We start from the raw sequence: 26,491 nt of genomic DNA, 5'->3' as shown, positions 1-26,491 counted from the left end.
ATGAATCGGTCAAACAGGAAATTAAAGAAGAATTTTTAAAAATTCATGAAACAATTGAAAATGAAAACATAACTGTTCAAAATCTTTGGGATGCAGCAAAGACAGTCCTAACAGGGAAGTGTATAGCAATACAAGCCTTTCTCAGGAAACAAGAAGGGTCTCAAATATACATCCTAACCCTACACCTAAAGTAGCTGGAGAAAAAGAACAACAAATAAAGATTAAACCCAGCAGGAGAAGAGAAATAATGATTAGAGCAGAAATCAATGAAACAGAAACCAAAAGAACAGTAGAACAGATCAATGAAACTAGGAGCTGGTTCTTTGAAAGAATCAGTAGGATTGATAAACCCCTGGCCGGACGTAAACAAAAAGAAGAGAGAAAGGACCCAAATTAATAAAATCATGAATGAAAGAGGAGCAATCACAACCAACACTGGAGAAATACTAACAATTATAAAAACATATTACGGGGGCGCCTGAGTGGCTCAGTCATTAAGTAGCTGCCTTGGGCTCAGGTCATGATCCCAGGGCTCTGAGACTGAGCCCCGCATCATGCTCCCTGCTCAGCAGAAAGCTTGCTTCTCCTTCACCCACTCCCCCTGATTTTATCCCTTCTCTCGCTGTGCCTCTCCCTCTCAAATAAATAATTTTTTTTAAACTTTAAAAAAATGAAAAATAAAGGATAAAATCTATTTTAAAATAAAATAAAAACATATTATGAGCACAGAATACCAACAAATTAGACAATCTAGAAGAAATGAATACATTCCTAGAGACGTATAAACTACCAAAACTGAACCAGGAAGAAATAGAAAACATGCACAGAGCCAGACCAGCAAGGAGATTGAAGTGGGCTTCAAAATCTCCCAACAAACAAGAGCCCAGTGCCAGATGGTTTCCCAGGGATATTCTACCAAACATTTAAAGAATTAATACCTATTCTGAAATTATTCCAGAAAACAGAAAGGGAAGGAAAACTTCCAAACTCATTTTATGAGACCTTGATTCGAAAACCAGACAAAGACCCCACCAAAAAGGAGAATTACAGTCCAATATCCCTGATGAACACAGATGCGAAAATTCTCACCAAAATACTAGCCAGTAGGCTCCAACAGGTTACTCACCACGACCAAGTGGGATTTATTCCTGGGCTGCAAGGTTGGTTCAACATCCACAATCAATTAATGTGATAGGCTATATTAATAAAAGAAAGGACAGGGGTGCCTGGGTGGCTCAGTGGGTTGGGCCTCTGCCTTCGACTCAGGTCATGATCTCAGGGTCCTGGGATTCAGCCCCGCGTCAGGCTCTCTGCTCAGCGAGGAGCCTGCTTCCCCCTCTCTCTCTGCCTACTTGTGATCTCTATCTGTCAAATAAATAAAATCTTAAAAAAAAAAAATTGTTCAGGATGACATAATCATCTCCATAATGGGTGAATATATTTAAACTCTACGAAGATTTAGAATTAGGTATAAAAATGATCTAGAAAATCAAACTAATAGTGAAGCAGGTAAAGAATTTAAAACAAAAACTGAGTATTAAATTTTTAAAAGGAGTTTAAAAATGCTCCATTAGACAAGTCATAAAAGATTTATATTGAGATACTTAATAGTTTGTGAACTAGGTTTGAAATGTGAAATGTCCATAAACTTCGTTTTTGTTTTCAGTTGTTTTTGTTTTATTTTTTAATTGAAGTATAATTGATAATCCCAACTTTAATTTTTTAAAAAATCAGAGTTATCCACAAAGAACTTTTTATCTGGCTATGATGGACTAGCTGTTCCAAACCAAGCATTCTCCTAAGAACAACCATAAAAATAAATAAAATACAAGGGGCAACTATTTGAAAAGTTCTCTCTGATGAGAGTAAGCAAAGCAGAACTTGCAGGGCCAAGTTCCTGGAAAGCAGGGAACACAAAGGCAAACCCAGCATTCTGTGCCCTTTCCTATCAAGGCAAATTCCATACAATTTGTGGGGCAAAATTCAGAAAAAACAGACAGAAAGAAGTTGCTAAAGGCTAAAAAGCTGAGCAAATATTTAAGCAGCCTGTGATATAGGAAATTCCCAACTTTTAATGTTTGTGGACCCTCAGGGAAGCTATCTGTGCTTAAACATATCCCCCTAAGGTCAAAATGACTCAGCAAAACCTCAAAGCAAAGGCTCTCTTTCTGCCTGAAGCACATATTGTATGTCTGCTTGTTCAAAAAATAACCAAAAAGGAGTATTCCAAACAAAAAGATAAGAAAAACAAAACAAACCTCCCTGGTTTCCATAAGATTAAAGTCATACAGCCTTAACATGCTAAAATCACAAGATAAAGTCTGGAACTTTCTAGAATGTCCTTCAACATAATGATTTGTAACTATTTATGTAGAAAACATATATAACCCTGCACTGAATGTTTCCTCCCCAAAGTACTCTCTTCTTTGTCAAGATAATATATCCCGGGCAGCTGTCCTAACTTGGGCTCAAATAAAACTCTTTTCCTTTCTCTTTAAAAATTTTAAAAAGGTTTATTGGGCGCCTGGGTGGCTCAGTGGGTTAAAGCCTCTGCCTTCGACTCGGGTCATGATCTCGGGGTCCTGGGATCGAGCCCCACATTGGGCTCTCTGCTCAGCGGGGAGCCTGCTTCCCTTCCTCTCTCTCTGCCTGCCTTTCTGCCTACTTGTGATCTCTGTCTGTCAAATAAATAAAGAAAATCTTTAAAAAAAATTTTTTTAAAAGGTTTATTCCTTTTGCATTGACATTTCCTGGTGGAGAGCAACTCTCGTGAGATCACCTGGGGGTCGTCTGGAACTTGGTCCTGGGTACCAGCAGGGTTTATGGCCCTCTGACCTCTCAGCACCTCATAGATGTGTCAGATGAGCTCTCCTGATATCTGGACCTCCTTAATTTGAGTTGATAGTCCTGACTTTTATTCAAATTGTTGAGGTTTACAGGAAATGTTTTCTAGGTGGGAATAATCTAGAGGGGTTGGAGTTGATGGGTGGGTTGTTTTAATTTGGCATTATATTAATCGATTTACTATTAACATAAGGCTTGAGTAAATTTTCTAGCTAGAAATATGAAAGACTGATTCACTCAGCCCTTGAAGAGTAGGGACATTTGCCCCTTGTGGCCAAATGAGGCTTTCAGGTGACAGAAAGCCTAGTGAAAGTGTCAGAGATATTCCTCGAGACCTGTAGGGGTCCCACAGGAAATGTCCTGTCTCGTAAGGTAATTAATCATTGGCTAATCCAAGAACACACACATAAAGACTGACCATCCAGTGACCCCAGCCCCCTTAATGGTCTTAGACCTCACTGAGAGAATCCAAGACACACCAGAGGGTGTATCACAAGTCTTGAAAGTATCTCTCACAAGCAGCACCCTCTCGACGCACCACACTTAATATCCTTAGCTCTTACTCAAGCCTCATTCTAGAAATAAAACTGAAACTAAAAGGAATGGGGAACCATGCTTCATAAGCTGCACAGCCCCTGGAAAAACAACCATCCCCACAGAAAACTCTGGCAGGCTAGAGGTACAATACATGTGGATCATGTACCAGTACATACTATTGGGAAAATTTAAGGATGACCTGACTCTCAGATCCCAAGTGCAGTTCTTTGGATATGTCAGGATTAGTTTTCTTGTGCACACAATTAAATAAAGCCAGCTCTAAGACTAAGCAGCCAAGAACTAACAAGCCATCTGGTTGAATCAGCAAAGCTCCTGGCTTTTGGGGAGGAACCAATGCTGGAGAAGGTACTCTGGGCTTCATTTGTTTTGTATTGTTCTGTTTTATTTTTCCCTCTGAGCTTCACTTGGTTTCTCTGTTGCTATCTGTGGCCAAAACTGACCATGTTCTAACTGGCAGTGGAAAATAACTACTTAATGGATCATAAATGGTATAATGCTATTTCACCATCAGACTTGCTTTAATAAAAGGAGGGTACTTGGAAAGTGGGTCTTTCATGTCCCCTCCACAAATATTACTGAAACAGAGGTTCAATTTTGTTTGCAGCTCCTCTGTGTATGTATATCCATATCTGTTACCAAAGAGATATTTTCTCTACTTCCAGATGGTATTGCTAGAATTAATTTGTGAAGGAGCTCTATCTCATGAAGTTTAAAGGCAAGAGCTTGTAGAAACGGGCATTCTAAAACTCAAAAGTAAAAATAACTCAAATGCTTTTCAGGTTCACATCGATCTGGGATAAAATTCCATAAATTAGAAAAAATTATAAAAATTTTTATAATAAATTATTAAAAAATCAAGGCTTTTATGTTACTCCATAATAAAACTACCTCACGGGAAGGGACCCAATTGATGGTCTGACAAGATGAGAGTAGACAAAAATTTCAGACACCTGACCCCCTTCCCAAGAGTCAAAATAATGAGGAATGGGGGAGGAAGAGAGACCCTGGAAATCCTACAAGCACCTGGCCAGACACAGACACAAGGACCAATGCCCAACCCACTGCCAGCTCCTCCCCCTCCTCCAGGGGCCTGAGAAGCAAGCAGAGAAAAAGCCCTTTCTGCAGGAGTGAGAGACAGGAGATGAAGATAAGAGCAAGTGAGCCCAGACTTGGAATCTGTCTCTGGCCTTGCCGGCAGCAGCCTTAACACCTCTGCCTCCGCCGCTCCTCCTGCTCTGGTACCACCGCCTGGGCCGCTGAAACTGCGGCTCCTAGACCGTCCCCGGCACCTCCCCCACCATCCACTCCTGCTCCTCCCACGCTCACTCTCGAGGGGCCCAAAGCCCCCTAAGGTATTGGGCCTTCTCCTTATGAAGTTCAAACTGGAGCAAATCCCACATCAGCATGACGAGGCCTGAGGGAACTCTTGAACTTAAGCCGCTCACTTCATATTTCCTGGGCAGGAACCCCAGGGAAGACTGACAGTGGGGAACAAACTGTGGAGTGGACACAGGTGCAACATACTCAGAATTAGAGCTAATTCAAAGTTGTTGGCTTAACTAAAATGGACATTTTTGTAGTTATCGACATCAAATATAAAGCAGAAAATCAGCCTTTATTCTACCTGAATTTATTAAATTCGTGTTTAACTTAAAATGATAGTTGAACTTGTCTGTCTCGTGAAGTTTTCATGGGCACTTGTCAAGAGCAAATAGGCTAAATAAATAAAGCTTATAGCTTTCAAAATCTCTGGTAAATTAAAACTTTGAAGTTTTGCTCATTTATATGATAAATTGGGTTGACTTCATTGGATATTTAAGTTTTTCCAAATAAGATAAAATACAGAAACATTTAATACTAAACATAAGGTCTGTTTGCTTTTGTCTTATATATTACAGAGAAACTAAGATATTTGGGTCTGCCAGTAAACATGTTTTATACTTTATTAAAAATTACACTAAGAAAAAATTCCTAAAAATTATGAAATGTATTCATAAAGTTGCCAGTCTAAGGAATTCTAGTGTAATATACAGTTCACACCTATTTACTACTTAGCTTTCACTGGAGAATAAGGTTTCTAAGAGTTAAAATTCTGAGGGCACCTGGATGGCTCAATTAAGTGTCCATCTCTTGAGTTCTCCTCAGGTCATGATCTCAGGGTCATGAGATGGAGCTCTGAGTGGGGCTCCACACTAGGTGTGGAGCCTGCTTAAAATTATCTCGTTTCCTCTCCTTCTCTCCCAGCCCCAGCCCCACTCTCTAAGGAAAAAAAGAAAAAAGTTAAATTTCAAAATGTAGAGTGCCTAGCTAGCTCAGTCAGTAAAGCATGCAACTCTTGATCTCATCTCGAGGTTTTGAGTTTGAGTCCCACATTGGGTGTAGAGATTATTTAAAAATAAAATATTTAAAAAAAAAAACAAAAAACTGCTAAATGTAATTGAGACTGCTGGAAATGATAAAGTAGCTCTGTATGTAGGAAACTAGGAGACATGGGAGAAATGTGTAAAGAATGGGAATATATTTTTATTGAGAGAAAAGAAAATAATTTTGTCCCAAAATGAGACTGATTATTTTACACAGGAAGGCTTACAGGGGAGGGGGGGACACCTGGGTGGTGCAGTCTTGATTTCGGCTCAGGTCATGATCACAGGATCACAGGATCCTGAAATTGAGCCCCACAACGGGCTTCATGCTGAGCATGGAACCTGCTTGAGATTCTCTCTCTCTTTCCCTCTGCCTCTCCCCCGCAACACTTTCACACTTTCACGCTTTCTCTCTCCCTCTCTTGCTTTCTCTCTCTCTCAAAATCAAAAACAAAAAAAAAAAAAGGAAAGGCTTACAACAAAGTCTGAAAGAAAAGGAAAGTTGTAGAAGGTTTGTGAACGGGAATCTTTGGAAAAGAATTTCATTCATGGTCAGCACTCACATCAGAATTTATCCATTTCTCCTAGGTAGTCCAATTCGTTGACTTATAGTTTTTCATAATATTCTCTTATAGTTGTTCCTATTTCTGTGGTGTTGGTTGTTATTTCTCCTCTCTCAGTTGTGATTTTACTTATCTGGGTCCTTTCTCTTTTCTTTTTTGATAAGTCTGGCTATGGGTTTATCAATTTTGTAAATTTTTTCAAAGAAACAGTTCCTGGTTTCATTGATCTGTTCTTTTTTTCTCACTATAACATGTATTGCTGTGCTCATCTTTATTATCTTCTTCCTTATGCTGGTTTTAGGTATTGTTTGTTGTTCTTTTTCCATACCAGTTTGCTTCTCCCCTTAAGTCAGGAACAAAACAAGGATGTCTTGTTCTCTCACCACTTTCATTCAACATAGTACTGGAGGTCCTAGTCACAGCAATCAGCAAGAAGAAGTAAAAGTCATTCAAATTGGTAAGGAAGAAGTTAAGCTTTCACTATTTGCAGACAGCATAGTCTATGTAGGAAACCCAAAGACTCCACCAAAAAATTGCTAGAACTGATACACAAATTCAGTAAAGTCACAGGATACAAAAATCAATGTACAGAAATCTGCTGCATTTCTATACACCAATAATGAAGCAGCAGAAAGAGAAATTAAGAAAACAATCCCATTTAAAATTGCACCAAAAATAATAAGATACCTAGGAATAAACCTAATGAAAGAGATGAAAGACCTATACTGTAAAACTATGAACACTGACCAAAAAAAAACCCAAAACAAAACTGAAGACAACACAAAGAAATGGAAAGATACTCCATGCTTCATGCTTATGGATTAGAAGAACAAATACTGGGCACCTGGGTGGCTCAATCAGTTAAGCATCTGCCTTGGGCTCAGGTCATGATCCCAGGGTCCTGGGATCAAGCCCAACATTGGGCTCCCTGCTCAGCAGGAAGTCTGCTTCCCCCTCTCCCACTCTCCATGCTTGTATTCCCTTTCTCACTGCGTCCCTCCCCTCTCTGTCAAATAAGTAAAAATCTTTAAGAAACAACAACAAACATTGTTCAAATGTCTATACCCAAATCAATCTACACATTTAACACAATCCCTATCACAATACCAATAGCATTTTTCACAGAATAGAACAAACAATCCTAAAATTTGTATAGAACCACAAAGACCCTGAATAGTCCAAGCAATCTTGAAAAAGAAAAGCAAACCTGGAGGCATCACAATTCAGACTTCAAGTTATATTTACAAAGCTGTGGTAATCAAAACAGTATGATACTGGCACAAAATTAAGACACATAGCATAGAAAACCCAGAAATGAACCCACAAATATATGGCCAACTAATCTTCAACAAAACAGGAAAGAATATCCAATGGCAAAAAAACAGTCTCTTCAACAAATGCTGTTGGGTAAACTGAACAGTAATATGTGAAAGAATGAAACTGGACCATTTTCTTACACAAGACACAAAAATAAATTCAAAATGGATGAAAGGGCGCCTGGGTGGCTCAGTGGTTTAAGCCGCTGCCTTCAGCTCAGGTCATGATCTCAGGGTCCTGGGATCGAGTCCCACATCGGGCTCTCTGCTCGGCAGGGAGCCTGCTTCCCTCTCACTCTCTCTGCCTGCCTCTCTGCCTACTTATGATCTCTCTCTTTCAAATAAATAAATAAAATCTTAAAAAAAATTAAAAAAAAAATCAAAATGGATGAAAGACCTAAATGTGAGAATTGAAACCATATAAATCCTAGCAGAGAACACAGACAGTAACCTCTTCGACATCAGTCATAACAACATTTTTCTAGATAGGTCTCCTGAGGCAAGGAAAAATAAACTACTGGGACTTTATCAAAATAAAAGCTTCTGCACAGCAAAGGAAATATCAACAAAAGTAGAGGCAAGTCTACAGAATGGGCGAAGATATCTGCAAGTAACATATCTAATAAAGAGCTGGTATCCAAAATATACAAGGAACTGATACAACTCAACACCCAAAAAAACAAAGCAATTAAAAAAGAGGAAGAAGAAATGAACAGACATTTCTCCAAAGAAGACATACAGATGGCCAACAGACATATGAAAAGATGTTCATCATCATTTACCATCAGGGAAATGCAAATCGAAACTACAATGCTGTATCACCTCACACCTGTCAGAATGGTTAAAAATCAACAACAGAAGAAACAACAGGTGTTGGTGAGCACGTGGAGAAAAAGGAACCCGTGTGCACTGTTGAAAGAAATGTAAACTGGTGCAGCCACTCTGGAAGACAGTATGGCGGTTCCTCAAAAAGTTAAAATTACAACTACCCTATGACCCAGTAATCACACTATGGGTATTTACTCAAATAAAAAAACACTAATTCAAAGGGATACATGCACCTCTCTGTTTACCGCAACATTATTTATAACAGCCAAGATATGGAAGCAGTCCTAGTATCCATCAATTGAAGAATGGATAAATGCATACAATGGAATATTACTCAGCAATAAAAAAAAGAAACCTTGCCATTTGCAATGACACTGAGCAAGAGAGTATTATGTTAAAACAAAATAAATCAGTCAGAGAAAGACAAATACCATATGATTTCACTCATATGTGGAATTTAAGAAATAAAACAAATGAGCAAAGGGGAAAAAATAAGAGAAAGTGAGAGAAATCAAGAAACAGACTCTTGGGTGCCTGGGTGGCTCAGTCCATTTCAGTGTCCAACTCTTGATTTCAGCTCAGGTCCTGATATCATGGCAAATGGGACTGAGCACGCCCCCCCCCCCCCCCATCTCAGTATCGGCCTCTGCACTCGGAGGGAGTCTGCTTGGATATTATCTTCCTCTACCCTTTCCCCGGCTCATGCTCATGCTCCTGCTCATGCTCTCTCTCTTTCTCTCTCCCTCTCTTTCTCCCTAATAAATAAATAATTCCTTTTTTTAAAAAAAGAAAGAGACTCTTGGGCGTCCTGGCTGGCTCGGTCAGTGCGTGTGCAACTCTTGATCTCAGGACTGTGAGTTTGAGCCCTGTGTTGGTGTAGAGAGCACTTAAAACTAAAATCTAAAAAAAGCAAGCAAGCAAGCAACAGATTCTTAATTATAGAGAACAAACTGATGGTCACCAGAGGGGAAAAGGCTGTGGGCCTGGATTAAATAGGTGATGGAGATTAAGGGCTTCAGTTGTTGTGATGAGCACTCGGTGATGTATGGAAGCGCTGAATCACTATATTGTACACCTGAGACTAATATAACTAATATAACACTAATGTAACTAACTGGAATTGAAATAAAAATGTAAAATGAAAAAAAAAGTACACAGGTATAAAATGAAAATCTGTTTTTTTTCTCTGTTAAAAAGACAAGGTTTTCTTGGATTGTTGGTGTGCTCTTGATAACAAATTACAAAGTTTTTTTTTTTGTTTGTTTTTTTTTAAAGATTTTATTTATTTATTTGACAGAGAGCAATCACAAGTAGATAGAGAGGCAGGCAGAGAGAGAGAGAGAGGGAAGCAGGCTCCCCGCTGAGCAGAGAGCCCGACGCGGGACTCGATCCCAGGACCCTGAGATCATGACCCGAGCCGAAGGCAGCGGCTCAACCCACTGAGCCACCCAGGCGCCCCTAAAGTTTTTTTTTCTTTATTTGCCCTGTAAAGCCAAGTTTCTTTGTTTTTATCAGGTCTTTAATTACTTGAGAAAACTAAAATGTGTCAGTATTAAAGGAGCTGATGATTGCTAAGAGGTAGATAAACCTTGTATAGAAGCTCTTATTGCCACTTTAGTTAAACAGATCACAAAGTTTAAGTTTTGCAATGATCTCTAATCCTATTTAGGCATGTGCTTTAAAATTTCTTTATATTCTCAACAAGCTTCCCAAAACTTTAAAATTCTAAATAAAGGTTTTTTTGACTAATTAGGATTGTTTGTTTGCTATGTTAGGTTACATGGAAACACTGTCAAACAAATGTGATAACCTTCTTAGGTTGTATTATGTCGGTAAATGCTACATAACTGTTCCAGAAATTATATGAAATTCCTAAAGCTTTAATATGCCCCAGAATAATGTCATCACTTTAAATTCTAATTACTGAAATGTTAAAATTTTAGGTATCACAAAAATAACCAGATTTCCTTATCGACTGCATTATAATGAGCTCTCCTCAGATCTTTAACCCTGTCCATTTTTGAGTCTTTAGTCATTTACAGTTATTATTCTGATACTCTTGCCGAATGTATTTCAACTTCAAGGAGATTCACAAAAAGGACTTTTGACAAATATAAGCTTCTGATACCCTGAAGATCACAAAACACAACTAAATTTCCAGCACTAACAAAGAAACTGCTCTCAGACAAAACTGAAATTAATTAAATGGAACTAAATGAATTAAGAAAAAATAATTATGGTTTTTATAACTCTGGTTTAAAACTGCTGGTTCTCTGCTCTTGCAGATTTAAGGAAACTTCTCCTAAGATACCTATGACTTACAAAAACAGGGTAAAATATTCCTTCGTGAACATATTAAAACATTTCTCTTTTCTTCCTACCTGAAAACTCCAGAATTTAGAAACTCTCAGTGATGAGTCTTGCTTTCACGGCAGTTATTTATGTAAGTTCAGTAAGAATCTGTTCTCCATGTTACAGGACACCACTGGAAACACTGGTTATATTACCAAGGCTTTGACTGGAATGTCACATTTGAGAGACACATGCATAGACTCAGATATGACCAGACAGCTTTAAGGAAGTAGGGTTGACTGAAATGGTACCAGCAGAGCCTCTTGGAGATGTTGGCCTGACACCTTGCTTACAGACCTCCTAGCAGCCTTACCAAGTAGTAAAGAATGTCAGTTCTGGCAGGTGCAAGAAACCTCAGGATATTCAGAGAACCTCAAGCGGAGAGGAACTCACTGATACCTACAGACACTGCAGTAGAATCTGATGGCAAATACTTGGCTGAGCTCTTGGCCTTGAAAGGTATTAAAGGTATAATCTGAAATTCCTTATAAAAGTTCCAAAAAAGCAGATGTATTTAAAAGAACCTGTATGTTCGATTACTATTCTTGCTGTACTTCTGTAAATAATTCGGCCAAGTTTGTTAAAACTGGACTTCCTTTACAAACAAATTGGTCTTAATTTGGCTATCTTTGACAGGAATGAAGACCACTTTTGAGATTGTATTTTAACAACACACCTTGGAATGTTAGATTTAGTTCTGATTAAATTTCTCTGAGTGTTTGTTGTTTGCCTATGAAACTGGGCTGGATCCTGGTTTCCTCCGATATCTGGCTATGATTCTCCAAACCAAGGTTCCTAATCTTCTCCCATTTTCTAGTCTTAAAATCATTAGGAATGAAAATTGCCCTTTTTCCTAAAGCTTGCAAACTGAAGCTGGACAACTTGAGATAAACTTTAAAGAAGTTGCCGTGTTTGTACAGTAAAATATATACACTATAACATATATAGACCATCTTAGTGCCTGTTGCTCTATGGGCCACACAGAAGGATCACCAGACACATGCTAACAACAAAGCAGAAAAATCCGTCAGATTGCTGCTGCTTGTTCCCATACCATTTGAGCCTGACATCTAGAAATCTCACTGGCAGTGTTCAGGACTCAGACACTGGGTTTCGAAGTTGTTCCAACCATTAACCTGGGTTTTTCTCTGGTTTCCATAGAAATGCCTCTTAGTAATTTACCTGATTGCTTGCTGAACAAGGCAGAGTCTAACTGACAGCCAATACCAATGGCCACACCTCTACTAGCTCCTCCTGGGAAATAAGAACCCATATAAATAGAATCAAACAGGGAAATACTTGGCCACAACAGGCTCTTGACCACCACTCCCCGCCTCCCCCCCAACTTTTTTTCCGAGGTGGCTGGGACTGGTTTAGTGACATTATCTTGGATAACCATAGGTATCAGATCAATTTTAGAGGGAATGAAAAAATTGGGTTTAACTCTACTGTTACTATAGCTTGGAATATATATTAGTTCAGGATAAAGTCAATGATGTTATATATAGTGCCAAATAATGCAGGAAAACATCCAAGTTCTCAGATGACCAACTACCTCCAATATCCCCTTCATAAAATCAAGGGACCAAGTTACACCCTACACCATGTCAACTCCTTTTATTCCAAAGCCCTACTGTGCCCTCTATCAGCCTGAAGCAGTTATAGACCTCTGCCCATGCTCCATAAAAATGAAATAAAACACGGACAATGGGGAATTACAACAGAGAAAAATTTAGCGTGTCTGAGTCCATGTTGCTTCTATTTCTCTTGCTGCTGTGACCCATATGTTAAAACAAAACAAAACAACAACAAAAAACTTCTGCTTAACCCTGCACACAGGCATAATACAGCTGAGATTTACAAAACTGCTCTTTATCAGAAATTTACTTCACCTGAGGAGATAAACTACCCAAACAATTCATCGTCCCAATCCAAGGTTGAGAAATGACCACAGTTCAAGATAGAATTGAAACTGTGCCCCACAGGGTTGATTCAGTTAAAACTAGCATTAAGTTTAAAGCTTGTTTTTCAGAGAACTGTTACCCCAATCAGCTGTCGTGTCTTTTCAGACCCCACTAACAAACTCACTAGCTGTCTCTGCAGAAGCCCCGACTCAAGGGCAACCAACTGGTGTGGCTCCAGCCTATGAAGAACAAGGCCCTACCTTCCATTCCTGAGACATGGGTCCACCCAGGTTACCCCAGCTCTCAGAGCATACCCAGAGCCCTAAGATAACCTCCTGGTCGGGGACAGAATTTTCCCCCGTTCTGAAGTTAACTGCCCACCCCCAAAGTAAACATGGGAATCTATTTTACACATGTGTTTCCTCAGTGCACATGTTCCATTTTTCCTTCTAAATAATCATAAATTTCGGGACACCTGGGTGGCTCAGTTGGTTGAGCCATTGCCTTCGGCTCAGGTCTTGATCCCAGGGTGCTGGGATCGAGTCCCACAAAGAGTTCCTTGTTCGGCGGGGAGCATGCTTCTCTCTCTGCCTCTGCCTGTGCACTCTAGCTCTCTCTGACAATGTGTCGCATTGGTTCCTTCAAATTGTACTCAGTGAATTCTTTTACTGTCCGTGTATCTTGGTTATAAATGCTATACCAAATGCAAAACCAGACAACCTAAGCCAAACACATGTACTATATCTGTTTGTCAACTGGACTTAATAGAGAACATATATAAATTTCAAGCCTTCCCACCATTTACTTTACAGTAAGTTCCCTGCAATAAGGACCCCTGGGGGGGGAATATATATATTATTTTTTATTTATTATTATTATTATTATTTTATATATAATTATTTTTTCATACCTAGCAACAAGGGACTTAAGGGACCCAGGACAGACAAGCCAGGAACTCTGGCACCAAGAGACATAAAAACATAAAGCTGACCATCAGTGATTCCTGAGGAAAAATTATTGATCAAAGGGGGAAATGTAAGGTGCATGGCTGGCTTAGCCAGTAGACCATATGATTCTAGATCTTGAGGTCATGAGTTCAAGCCCCACATTGGGTGTAGAGCTCACTTTAAAAAAAAAAAATCTTTTTAAAGGCAGAAATGATAAAGGAAATTTTCACCTTTTACTGTTTGCTGGCCCTGCGCTTAGGCTTCCAGGAAGCTACACTTTAACATTTGCCACCAAGGTCAAAATGACTCAGCAAAATCACAAAGCATAGGCTCCCTTTCTGCCTAGAGCGCACACTGTGTATCTGAGTCATTCAAAAACCAAGGAGTATTCCAAACATAAAAATAAGAAAAACAAAACAAACCTCCCTGATTCCCATAAGATTATAAAGTCATATGGCCATGCACATGCTAAAAACATAGAATCTGTAACATTTAAGGAATATCCTTCATCACCATGATTTGTTTCCCTTTATGTAAAACCCATATATAACCCTGCACCAAACGTTTCTTCCCCAAGGCACTATCTTCTTTGTGAAGATTACGTATACCAGGCAGCTGTCCTAACTTGGGCTTGAATAAAACTCTTTTCCTTTCTCTTTGAAATTTTCTTTTCATGCATCTGTTAGCCATCTGGATGTCTTCTACAGGAAAATATCGATTCATGTCTTCTGCCCATATTTTACCCGGATTATATGTGGGATTTGGGGGGGGGGGGTGTTGAGTTTGGTGAGTTCTTTATTTATTTTGGCTACTAACCCTTTATCAGATATGTCATTTGCAAATACATGCTCCCATTCCGAAAGCTGCTCTTAGTTTTGTTGTCTCCTTCCTTCACTGTGCAGAAACTTTCTATTTTGATGTAGTTCCAATAGTTTATTTTTGCTTGTGTTTCCCTTGCCTCAGGAGACACGCTAGGGAAAATTTCCTATAGCCAATGCAAAGTGGTGACCACCTACATTCTCCTCCAGAATTTTGATGGTTTCCTGTCTCACATTTAGGTCTTTCATCCATTTTGAATTTATTTGTGTCTGCTGTAAGTAAGTGGTCCTGTTGTACTCTTCTGCATGCTGCTGTCCAGTTTACCCACCAGCATTTGTTGAAAAGACTGTCTTTTTGCCATTGTATATTCTCTCCTACTTTGTCAAAGATTAGCTAACCACATAGTTATGGGTCCATTTCTGGGTTGTCCACTCTATTCCATGGATCTCTGTGTCTGTTTTTGTGCCAGTACCATACTGTTTTGATCACTATCCCCTTGTAATATAACTTGGATGTCCAGAATCAAAATGCCTCCAACTTTGCTTTTCTTTTTCAGAATTGCTTTGGCTACTTGGGGTGTTTGTAGTTCCATACAAATTTTAGGATTGTTTGTTCTAGCTCTGTGACAAATGTTGTTGGTATTTTGAAGAGGATTGCAGTAAATGTGTAAATTGCTTGGGATAATATAGACATTTTAGCAATATTTTTTCTTCCAATCCATGAGCATGGAATGTTTTTCCATTTCTTTGTGTCATCTTCAACTTCTTTCATAAGTGTTCTATAGTATTCAAAGTACAAATCTTTTAGGTCTTTGACTACGATTATTCCTAGGTATCTTACAGTTCTTGGTGCAGTTGTAAATGGGATCAATTCCTTGATTTTTCTTTCTGCTGCTTCACTACTGGTGTATAGAAATGGAGTAGAATTCTCTATATTGATTTTGTATCCTGAAACTTCAATGAATTTGTCTATCAGTTCTAGCAAGTTTTTGGTGGAGTCTTCAGTTTCCTATATAGAGTATGCTGTCTGCAAAGAGTGAAAATTTGACTTCTTCCTTGCTGATTTGGATACCTTTTATTTCCTTTTGTGGTCTGATGGCTGAAGCTAGGATTTCCAGGACTATTAAAGAACAGTGGTGGAGGGGCGCCAGGGTGGCTCAGTGGGTTAAAGCCTCTACCTTCGGCTCAGGTCATGATCCCAGGGTCCTGGGATCGAGCCCCGCATCGGGCTCTCTGCTCAGCAGGGAGCTTGCTTCTACCTCTCTTGCTCTGCCTGCCTCTCTGCCTACTTGTGATCTTTGTCAAATAAATAAATAAAATGTTTAAAAAAAAAAAAAAAAAACCAAACCAGTGGTGGGAGTGCACATCCTCATCTTATTCCTGACCAAAGAAGAAAAGCTATCAGTTTTTCCTCATTAAGGATTATATTAGCTGTGGGTTTTTCATATATGGTCTTTATATAATGTTGTGGTTTGTTTCCTCTATCCCTATTTTGTTGAGGGTTTTTTATCAAGAATGGATGCTGTGGGAGACAAGATGGCGGGGAAGTAGAAGGAGGCGCCGTTTCAACCTATACCTAAAGTGAGCTGATTACCTACCAAAGAACTCTGATCACCCATGAAATCAGCCTGAGATTAGAATTATACACTTCTGGATCTCTACAGGGGAAGAAGACTCCAGTAGGCAGGTAAAGTGGAATGGGAACATCTGACTGATATTGGAAGATAGACAAAAGGGGGAGGGAGCCACCAGAAACAACCCATTGGAAAGTAATACCCCAATACGAGAGTGCCCTGCCATTGGGGACCAGCATTAACTTGGAGTCTGGTTGAAAGCACTCAAAAAGAGCAAAGGATCGTGGGGGGAAATTGTGGGAGTTGGGGCGGTTAGGGACAGGGGCTTGAGTCCCCAGACCCAGGACAGCCACCCCTAGAGCTGAGCCAGAGAGAGAGGTGCGAAGAAGCCAGGTCTTGGTCCCTGAGCCACCAGGGAGCCTGAGAGCGGCTGGGTTGCGGCTTCCCGTGGGGGGCAGGGAGCCTCACCAGCCGGCAGAACCACAACCTTTTGCACTCTTCGAGTGAGCACCATGCTACCAGACTCTGAGTCGCGCCCCACACCCTCCCCTCCCCAGAGAGGTGCATTCAGGCGCCAGCCAGCACTTTTGGACGGGAGAGTCTGAGCATTCCCAGCCCAGGCCAGTGGGAAAATCTCAGTGCACTATCACTACTTGGAACCTCTCTGGGCATCTGGAGCTGCACAGGCAGCCGCGGCTATCATGGTTTTAGGTAGAAGCGGGAGTTCCTGTGACCCCAGAGACCGTGACTGGGAACGTGCTCTGCCAGTGGCCGAGGGAGAATTTATGTGCTCTGGAGCACCCAGAGGGGAACAGACGGAGACTTCTTTCTGAGAGGGAGGTCTGGGGGGCAGTTTGCTTTCCTCTAAACCTCCAAAAACCATCAAAAGCTGCCAAGGTGAGAGAAAACAAACAAACAAACAAACAAAAAAACCTCCAGAGATCAAAAGCCTGAAAAACCGGTTTTCTCGGAGACCACCCCCTTGATGGGGTCAGGAGGATTTAACACAGAGAACATCATTGCCTGAAAAACCACATAGCAGGACTCTCCTCCAGAAAGCCAGCCAAAACAACAACAACAACAAGAGAACCACCACCACTACTTCATAGATACAACTTTTATTTTTAATTCGTTCCCACTATTCTGGGTCATTTTTTTATAGATAATTTTTTAACCTATTTACCATCACAGTGAGATGTCCAGTAAATCAAATGGGGGGCATTTTAACCTTTTAACCTGAACTTTTTGATACATATACCTGTGGTTTTCTTTTGCTTTTCTATTTTTAAGTTTTTAAAATTTAACAATTTTAGTTTAGTTTTTTTTTATTTTTATTTTTAAATATTCATATAGAGTTAAACTTCAAGGTAATCCCCTTTCTCCAGTCAATGCTACCCCTATTGGTAAACCAGTTTTTAATCCCCCCTTATCTTAGGAAAGCTGAGTCCTTTAACAAAGATATCAAGATACACCCAGGAAGAATCAAAATAACCTTCCTCGCCCACACTGAGAATTTATAACCACTCTCAAATCTTTTTCTTCCGCCAGTGTTTCTGTGTATTTGTGTTTGTCCTGGTTGTATATAAATCTTATACTTGGGGTTCTTTTTGACAAGGTTCTCTTTTTTGTTTTGTTTTTACATATTTTTTTTTCTTTTGTCATCTACTTTATCAGTCTTTTTGTTTGTACACTTCATAAATCTTACCCTGGAGCCCATTTGGGCTGCACCTTCTCTTTTATTTTATCTTTCTTTTTTTTTTTCTGTCTCTCTCTCTCTCTCTCTCTTTTTTTTCTTTCTTTTGGGTGGGGACTCTTGATTGCTCAGAAGCATTTCAGGGTGCACCTTGCCTGTACCACAGTCAATACATTCACCTACATCCGTTCAGCCATCTCTCACCAAAATGACTAGGAGGAGGAATGCCCAACAGAAGAAAAATTCAGAGGCTGGGCCTTCTGCAACAGAGCTAATGGCTATGGACATAGACAATATGTCGGAAAGGGAATTCAGGCTAACAATTATCCAGGCAATAGCTAGGTTGGAGAAAGTCATGGATAACTAAATGGAATTGATTAGGGCAGAAGTGAAAGCCACCACGGATGATGTTCACAATGTTCTCAATGAGTTCCAATCTAATCTAAATTCTCTAAAAGCTAGGGTAACTGAGACAGAAGATAGAATTAGTGATCTGGAGGACAAACAGATAGAGAGAAAGGATCAGGAGGAAGCCTGGAACCAACAGCTTAGAAGCCACGAAAACAGAGGGAAATAAATGACACCATGAAACGTTCCAACGTCAAAATTATTGGAATCCCAGAAGGGGAGGAGAAAGAAAGAAGACTAGAAGATATAGTTGAACAAACTCTCCATGAAAATTTTCCCAATCTTGCAAATGGAACCAGCATTCATGTAACAGCGGCAGAATACCCCCTCAAGATTATAGAATCTAGAAAGACCTCAAGACGCCTGATAGTAAGAATGAGGACTCATAATTGTAGACAGGATCTCTTGAAAGCAGCTAGGACAAAGAAGTTCCTTATGTACAGAGGAAAGCTCATCAGAATAACGTCAGACCTGTCCACAGAAACCTGGCAAGCCAGAAAGGGCTGGCAAGATGTACTCAGGGCACTAAATGAGAAGAACATGCAGCCAAGAATACTTTATCCAGCAAGGCTGACATTCAAAATGGATGGAGAGATAAAGAGTTTCCAAGACCCACAAGGTTTAAAAGAGTGTGCGACGACCAAGCCGACACTGCAGGAAATATTAAGGGGGGTTCTATAAAAGAGGAAAAAATCCTAAGAATATCATTGAACAGAAATATATGGAAACGATCTACAGAAAGAAAGACTTCAAAGGTAACACGATGTCAATAAAAACATCTCCCTCGAAAAAATAAATAAAATGGGAAAAAAAAAATCTCCCTCAATAATTACTCTCAATGTGAATGGCCTAAATGCGCCCATAAAATGACACAGGATTGCAGACTGGATGAAACGACAGGACCCATCCATATGTTGTCTACAAGAGACCCATTTTGAACCTAAGGATACACCCAGACTGAAAGTGAAGGGATGGAGAAGCATCTTTCATGCCAATGGACCTCAAAAGAAGGCTGGGGTAGCAATTCTCATATCAGATAAATTAGATTTTAAACTAAAGACTGTAGTCAGAGATACAGAAGGACACTACATAATTCTTTTTTTTTTTTTTTTTTTTAAAGATTTTATTTATCCATCTGACAGGGGCGCCTGGGTGGCTCAGTGGTTAAAGCCGCTGCCTTCGGCTCAGGTCATGATCTCAGGGTCCTGGGATCGAGTCCCGCATCGGGCTCTCTGCTCGGCGGCAAGCCTGCTTCCCTCTCTCTCTGCCTGCCTCTCTGCCTACTTGTGATCTCTCTCTGTCAAATAAGTAAATAAAAAATCTTTAAAAAAAAAAAATATAAAAAAAAAATATCCATCTGACAGACAGAGATCACAAGTAGACAGAGGCAGGCAGAGAGAGAAGGAAACAGGCTCCCCGCTGAGTAGAGAGCCCAACGCGGGGCTCGAGCCCAGAACCCTGAGATCATGACCAGAGCCGAAGGCAGAGGCTTAACCCACTGAGCCACCCAGGCGCCCCAACACTACATAATTCTTAAAGGGACTATCCACCAAGAAGATCTAACGATTGTAAATATTTATGCCCCCAATACAGGAGCAGCCAATTACAGAAGAAAACTGTTAATCAAGATAAAGAGTCATATTGATATGAATACATAAATAGTAGGAGATCTTAACACGCCACTCTCAGTAATAGACAGATCATCCAAGCAGAAAATCAATAAAGAAACAAGAGCACTGAATGAAACATTGGACCAGATGGACCTCATAGATATACACAGAACATTCCACCCTAAAACAACAGAGAACTCATTCTTCTCAAGTGCACGTGGAACCTTCTCCAGAATAGACCACATGCTGGGTCACAAATCAGGGCTCAACCAATACCAAAAGATTGAGATTATTCCCTGAATATTCTCAGATCACAAGGCATTGAAACTGGCGCTCAATCACAAGGAAAAGTTTGGAAAGAACTCAAACACCTGGAAGGTAAAGACCACCTTGCTTAAGAATGCTTGGATCAACCAGGAGATCAAAGAAGAACTTAAGCAATTCATGGAAACCAATGAGAATGAAGACACTTCAGCCCAAAACCTATGGGATACAGCAAAGGTGGTCCTAAGGGGGAAATACATAGCCATTCAAACCTCCCTCAAAAAAACTGAAAAATCTAGAATATACCAGCTATCTCTACACCTTAAGGAACTGGAGAATCAACAACAAATTACGCCAACTCCACACACAAGAAGGGAAATAATCAAGATTAGAGAAGAGATCAATGAGATAGAAACTAGAGATACAGTAGAACGCATCAATGAAACTAGAAGGTGGCTTTTGAAAGAATCAATAATATTGATAAACCATTGGCCACACTAACCCAAAAGAAAAGAGAGAAGGCCCAAATTAATAAAATTATGAATGAAAAGGCAGAGATCACAACCAACACCAAGGAAATAGAAACAATCATCAGGGGGCGCCTGGGTGGCTCAGTGGGTTAAGCCGCTGCCTTCGGCTCAGGTCATGATCTCAGGGTCCTGGGATCGAGTCCCGCATCGGGCTCTCTGCTCAGCAGGGAGCCTGCTTCCCTCTCTCTCTCTCTGCCTGCCTCTCTGTCTACTTGTGATTTCTCTCTGTCAAATAAATAAATAAAATCTTAAAAAAAAAAAAAAGAAACAATCATCAGAAGTTATTATCAACAGTTATATGCCAATAAGTTAAGCAACCTAGATGAAATGGATGTATTCCTGGAAAACTATAAACTTCCAAAATTGAACCAGGAAGAAATTGACAACCTGAGTAGACCAATATCTAGTAACAAGATTGAAGCAGTGATCAAAAACCTCCCAAAAAACAAGAGCCCAGGACCTGATGGATTCCCTGGGGAATTCTACCAAACTTTCAAAGAAGCAATAACACCTATTCTCCTGACGCTGTTTCAAAAAGGAAAACTTCAAAAGGAAACTTTTCAGAAGGAGAACTTCCGGACTCTTTTTATGAAGCCAGCGTTATCCTGATCCCCTAACCAGGCAAAGACCCCACTAAAAAGGAGAATTTCAGACCAATATCCCTGAAGAATATGGATGCTAAGATTCTCAACAAGATCCTAGCAAATAGGATCCAACAGCACATTAAAAAGACTACCCACCATGACCAGGTGGGATTCATCCCTGGGTTCCAAGGATGGTTCAACATTCGCAAATCAATCAATGTGACAGAACAAATCAATGAGAGAAGAGAGAAGAACCACATGATCCTCTCAATTGATGCAGAAAAAGCATTTGACAAAATCCAGCATCTGTTCCTGATTAAAACACTTCAAAGTATAGGGATAGAGGGAACATTCCTGAACTTCATAAAATCTATCTATGAAAAACCCACAGCAAATATCATCCTCAATGGGAAAAAGCTGACAACCTTCCCTTTGAGATCAGGAACACGACAAGGATGCCCACTCTCACCACTATTGTTGAACATAGTATTATAAGTCCTAGCAACAGCAATCAGATAACAAAGAGAAATAAAAGGTATCCAAATTGGCAATGAAGAAGTCAAACTCTCTCTCTTCGCAGATGACATGATACTTTATATGGAAAACCCAAAAGACTCCACCCCCAAACTACTAGAACTCATACAGCAATTCAGTAATGTGGCAGGATACAAAGTCAATGTACAGATATCAGTTGCTTTCTTATACACTAACAATGAAAACACAGAAAGGGAAATTAGAGAATCGATTCCATTTACTATAGCACCAAGAACCATAAGATACCTGGGAATAAACCTAACCAAAGAGGTAAAGGATCTGTATTCGAGGAACTACAGAACACTCGTGAAAGAAATCGAAGAAGACACACAAAGATGGAAGACCATTCCATGCTCTTAGATCGGAAGAATAAACATTGTTAAAATGTCTATACTGCCTTGGGGGAGGCCGCACAATGCCTGGAGTTACTGTAAAAGACGTGAACCAGCAGGAGTTCGTCAGAGCTCTGGCAGCTTTCCTCAAAAAGTCTGGGAAGCTGAAAGTCCCTGAGTGGGTGGACACCGTCAAGCTGCCCAAGCATAAAGAGCTTGCTCCCTACAATGAGAACTGGTTCTACACACGAGCTGCTTCCACAGCACGGCACCTGTACCTCTGGGGCGGCACTGGGGTCGGCTCCATGACCAAGATCTATGGGGGACGCCAGAGAAACGGGGGTCACGCCTAGCCACTTCAGTAGAGGCTCCAAGAGCGTGGCCTGCAGGGTCCTGCAAGCCCTAGAGGGGCTGAAAATGGTGGAAAAGGACCAAGATGGGGGCCGCAAACTGACACCTCAGGGACAGAGAGATCTGGACAGAATCGCCAGACAGATGGCAGCTGCCAACAAGAAGCATTAGAACAAATGCTGGGTTAATAAATTGCCTCATTCGTTTAAAAAAAAAAAAAAAATGTCTATACTGCCTTGGGACGCCTGGGTGGATCAGTTGGTTAAGCGGCTGCCTTGGGCTCAGGTCATGATCCCAGCGTCCTGGGATGGAGTCCCACATGGGGCTCCTTGCTCAGCGGGGAGCCTGCTTCTCCCTCTGCCTCTGTTGCCACTCTGCCTGCCTATGCTCTCTCTCTCTCTGGCAAATAAATAAATAAAATCTTTTAAAAAAAATGTCTATACTGCCTAGAGCAATCTATACTTTTAATGCCATTCCCATCAAAATCCCACTGGTATTTTTCAAAGAGCTGGAGCAAATAATCCTAAAATTTGTATGGAAGCAGAAGAGACACTTAATTGCTAAGGAAATGTTGAAAAAGAAAAACAAAACTGGCAGCTTCACGTTACCTGATTTCAAGCTTTACTACAAAGCTGTGATCGCCAAGACAGCATGGTACTGGCACAAAAGCAGACACATAGACCAGTGGAACAGAGTGGAGAGCCCAGATATGGACCCTCAACTCTATGGTCAAATAATCTTCAACAAAGCAGGAAAAAAATATACAGTGGAAAAAAGACAGTCTCTTCAATAAATGGTGCTGGGAAAATTGGACAGCTATATGTAGAAGAATGAAACTCGACCATTCTCTTACACCATACACAAAGATAAACTCAAAATGGATAAAAGACCTCAACGTGAGACAGGAATCCATCAGAGTCCTAGAAGAGAACATAGGCAGTAACCTCTTTGACATCAGCCACAGCAACTTCTTTCAAGATATGTCTCCAAAGGCAAAGGAAACAAAAGCAAAAATGAACTTTGGGACTTCATCAAGATGAAAAGCTTCTGCACAGCAAAGGAAACAGTCAACAAAACAAAGAGGCAACACACAGAATGGGGGAAGATATTTGCAAATGACAGTACAGACAAAAGGCTGATATCCAGGATCTATAAAGAACTTCTCAAACTCAACACACACAAAACAGATAATCATGTCAAAAAATGGGCAGAAGATATGAACAGACACTTCTCCAACGAAGACATACAAATGGCTATCAGATACATGAAAAAATGTTCATCATCACTAGCCATCAGGGAGATTCAAATCAAAACCACATTGAGATACCACCTGACACCAGTTAGAATGGCCAAAATTAGCAAGACAGGAAACAACGTGTGTTGGAGAGGATGTAGAGAAAGGGGAAACCTCTTACACTGTTGGTGGGAATGCAAGTTGGTGCAGCCACTCTGGAGAACAGTGTGGAGATTCCTTAAGAAATTAAAAATAGAGCTTCCCTATGACCCTGCAATTGCACTACTGGGTGTTTACCCAAAGATACTGATGTAGTGAAAAGAAGGGCCATCTGTACCCCAATTTTCATAGCAACAATGGCCACAGTCGCCAAACTGTGGAAAGAACCAAGATGCCCTTCAACGGATGAATGAATAAGGAAGATGTGGTCCATATGCACTATGGAATATTATGCCTCCATCAGAAAGGATGAATACCCAACTTTTGTAGCAACATGGATGGGACTGGAAGAGATTATGCTGAGTGAAATAAGTCAAGCAGAGAGAGTCAATTATTATATGGTTTTGCTTATTTGTGGGGCATGGGCATAACAAATAACACAGAGGACATGGGGAGATGGAGAGGAGAAGGGAGTTGAGGGAAATTGGAGGGGGAGATGAACCATGAGACTATGGACTCTGAAAAACAATCTGAGGGTTTTGAAGGGGCGAGGGGGGTGGGAGGTTGGGGGAGTCAGGTGGTGGGTATTATGAGGGCACATATTGCATGGAGCACTGGGTGTGGTGCAAAAACAATGAATTCTGTTACACTGAAAAGAAATTCAATTAAAAAAAAGAAAAAACAGAACGGATGCTGTACTTTGTCAAATGCTTTTTCTGCATCTGTTGGGAGGATCATGTAGTTCTTATTCTTTCTATTATTAATGTGGTGTATCATGCTGTTTGATTTATAATATTGAACCACCCTTACAACCTGGGAATAAATCCCACTTGATGGTGGTGAATGATTCTTTTACTGTACTGTTGGATACAATCTGCTGGCATTTTGTTGAGAATTTTTGCATCCATGTTCATCAGAGATATTGGCTTGTAGTTCTCTTTTTAGTGGACAAACTAGATTTTAAACCAAAGATAGTAACAAGAGATAAAGAAGGGCATTATATCATAATAAAGGGGTCTATCTCACAAGAAGATCTAACAATTGTAAATATTTATGCTCCCAACTTGGGAGCACCCAAATATATAAAACAATTAACAAACATAAAGAAACTCATTGATAATAAAATAATAATAACAACAACAGAGGACTTTAACACCCCATTTACATCAATGGACAGATCATCTAAGCAGAAAATCAGCAAGGAAACAATGGCTTTGAATGACACACTGGACAAGATGGGCTTAACAGATATATTCAGAACATTTTATTATAAAGCAACAGAATACACATTCTTTTAAAGTGCTCATGGGGGGTGCCTGGGTGGCTCAGTGGATGAAGGCCTCTACCTTCGGCTCAGGTCATGATCCTAGGCTCCTGGGATCGAGCCCCACATCGGGCTCTCTGCTTGGCAGGAGGCTGCTTTCCCCTCCCTCTCTATCTGCCTCTGTGCCTACTAGTAATCTACTAGTAGTAAATTACTACTAGTAATTTATTTGTCTGTCAAATAAATAAATAAAACCTTAAAAATAAATAGATAAATAAAAATTTTACAAAAATAAAAATAAAAATTAAATACTCATGGGACATTCTCCAGAAAAGATCAAATAATGCAGAGGAGAAGATTAAGGGTGTCGGGGGCGCCTGTGTTCTAGTAGCTTGAAGCCCCGTGGGGAGAGGTTCATTAAATGCTATCAAGTGAAAAAAAAAAAAAAATCAAATACTAGGTCACAAATAAAGCTTCAACAAGTACAAAAAAGACTGAGATCAAACCATGCTTATTTTCACACCACAATGCTATGAAACTTGAAGTCAACCACAAGAAAAAATTTGGAAAGACCACAAATACATGGAGGCTAAAGAACCTCAAACTAAAGAATGGAAAAATAAGAAAATTAAAGAAGTAAGAAAAAATACATGGAAACAAATGAAAATGATAATATGACAGTACAACACCTTTGGGATGCAGCAAAAGCCATCATCAGAGGGAAGTATATAGCAATACAGGCCTACCTCAAGAAGCAAGAAAAATCTCAAATAGACAACCTAACTTTACACATAAAAGAGCTTGGAAAAGAACAAATGAAGCCTAAAGCCTGCAGAAGAAGGGAAATAATAAAGATCAAAGCAGAAATAAATGATATAGAAACAAAGAGAAAAACAAAACAGGAGAACAGATCAATGAAACCAGGGCCTGGTCCTTTGGAAAAATATTAATAAAATTGATAAATCTGTAGTCAAACTTATCAAAAAGAAGAGAAGGACTCAAATAAATAAAATCACAAATGAGAGAGGAGAAATAACAACCAATATCACAAAAATGCAAACAATTATAAGAGAATGTCATGAAAAATTATATGCCAACGAACTGAGCCGGGTTTCATGTGGCCTTACAGAGGAATTCTACTAAACATTTAAATGAGTTAACACCTATTCTTCTCAAAGTATTTCAGAAATGTAAGTGGAAGGAAACTTCCAAACTCCTTCTACAAGGCTAGCATTACCCTGTTTCCAAAACCAGGCAAGACTCTCTTTCAAATTTTTAAAAAGTTTGTTCATTTTCCATCAACACCTCCTAGGGCTATAAATGTGAAATTTGGAGTTGCAAGTTATCAACTGGAAACCTTAAGCTTTTGCAGTCCCAGACGGGCTATGCCCCAAGAATATCGGCAACCCAGAAATAGATCAACTTCTACGCAATCAAAGTGACCCATTCATACTTGATTTG

General features: G+C 40.0%; 1 protein-coding gene and 1 pseudogene across 3 annotated transcripts in view; one reads left to right on the top strand and one right to left on the bottom strand.

The window, feature by feature from the left end:
* Positions 1 to 26,491, bottom strand: part of ABCG2 (ATP binding cassette subfamily G member 2 (Junior blood group)) — a 166,817-nt gene that overhangs the window by 43,366 nt on the left and 96,960 nt on the right. The window lies entirely within an intron of this gene.
* Positions 22,083 to 22,578, top strand: LOC123931159 (annotated as a pseudogene).

Source organism: Meles meles, chromosome 2 (genome assembly GCF_922984935.1).
Source record: "Meles meles chromosome 2, mMelMel3.1 paternal haplotype, whole genome shotgun sequence".
Taxonomy (NCBI): Eukaryota; Metazoa; Chordata; class Mammalia; order Carnivora; family Mustelidae; genus Meles; species Meles meles.
Note: the sequence above shows the minus strand (reverse complement) of the source record. Positions and strands in the feature narration are given on the sequence as shown.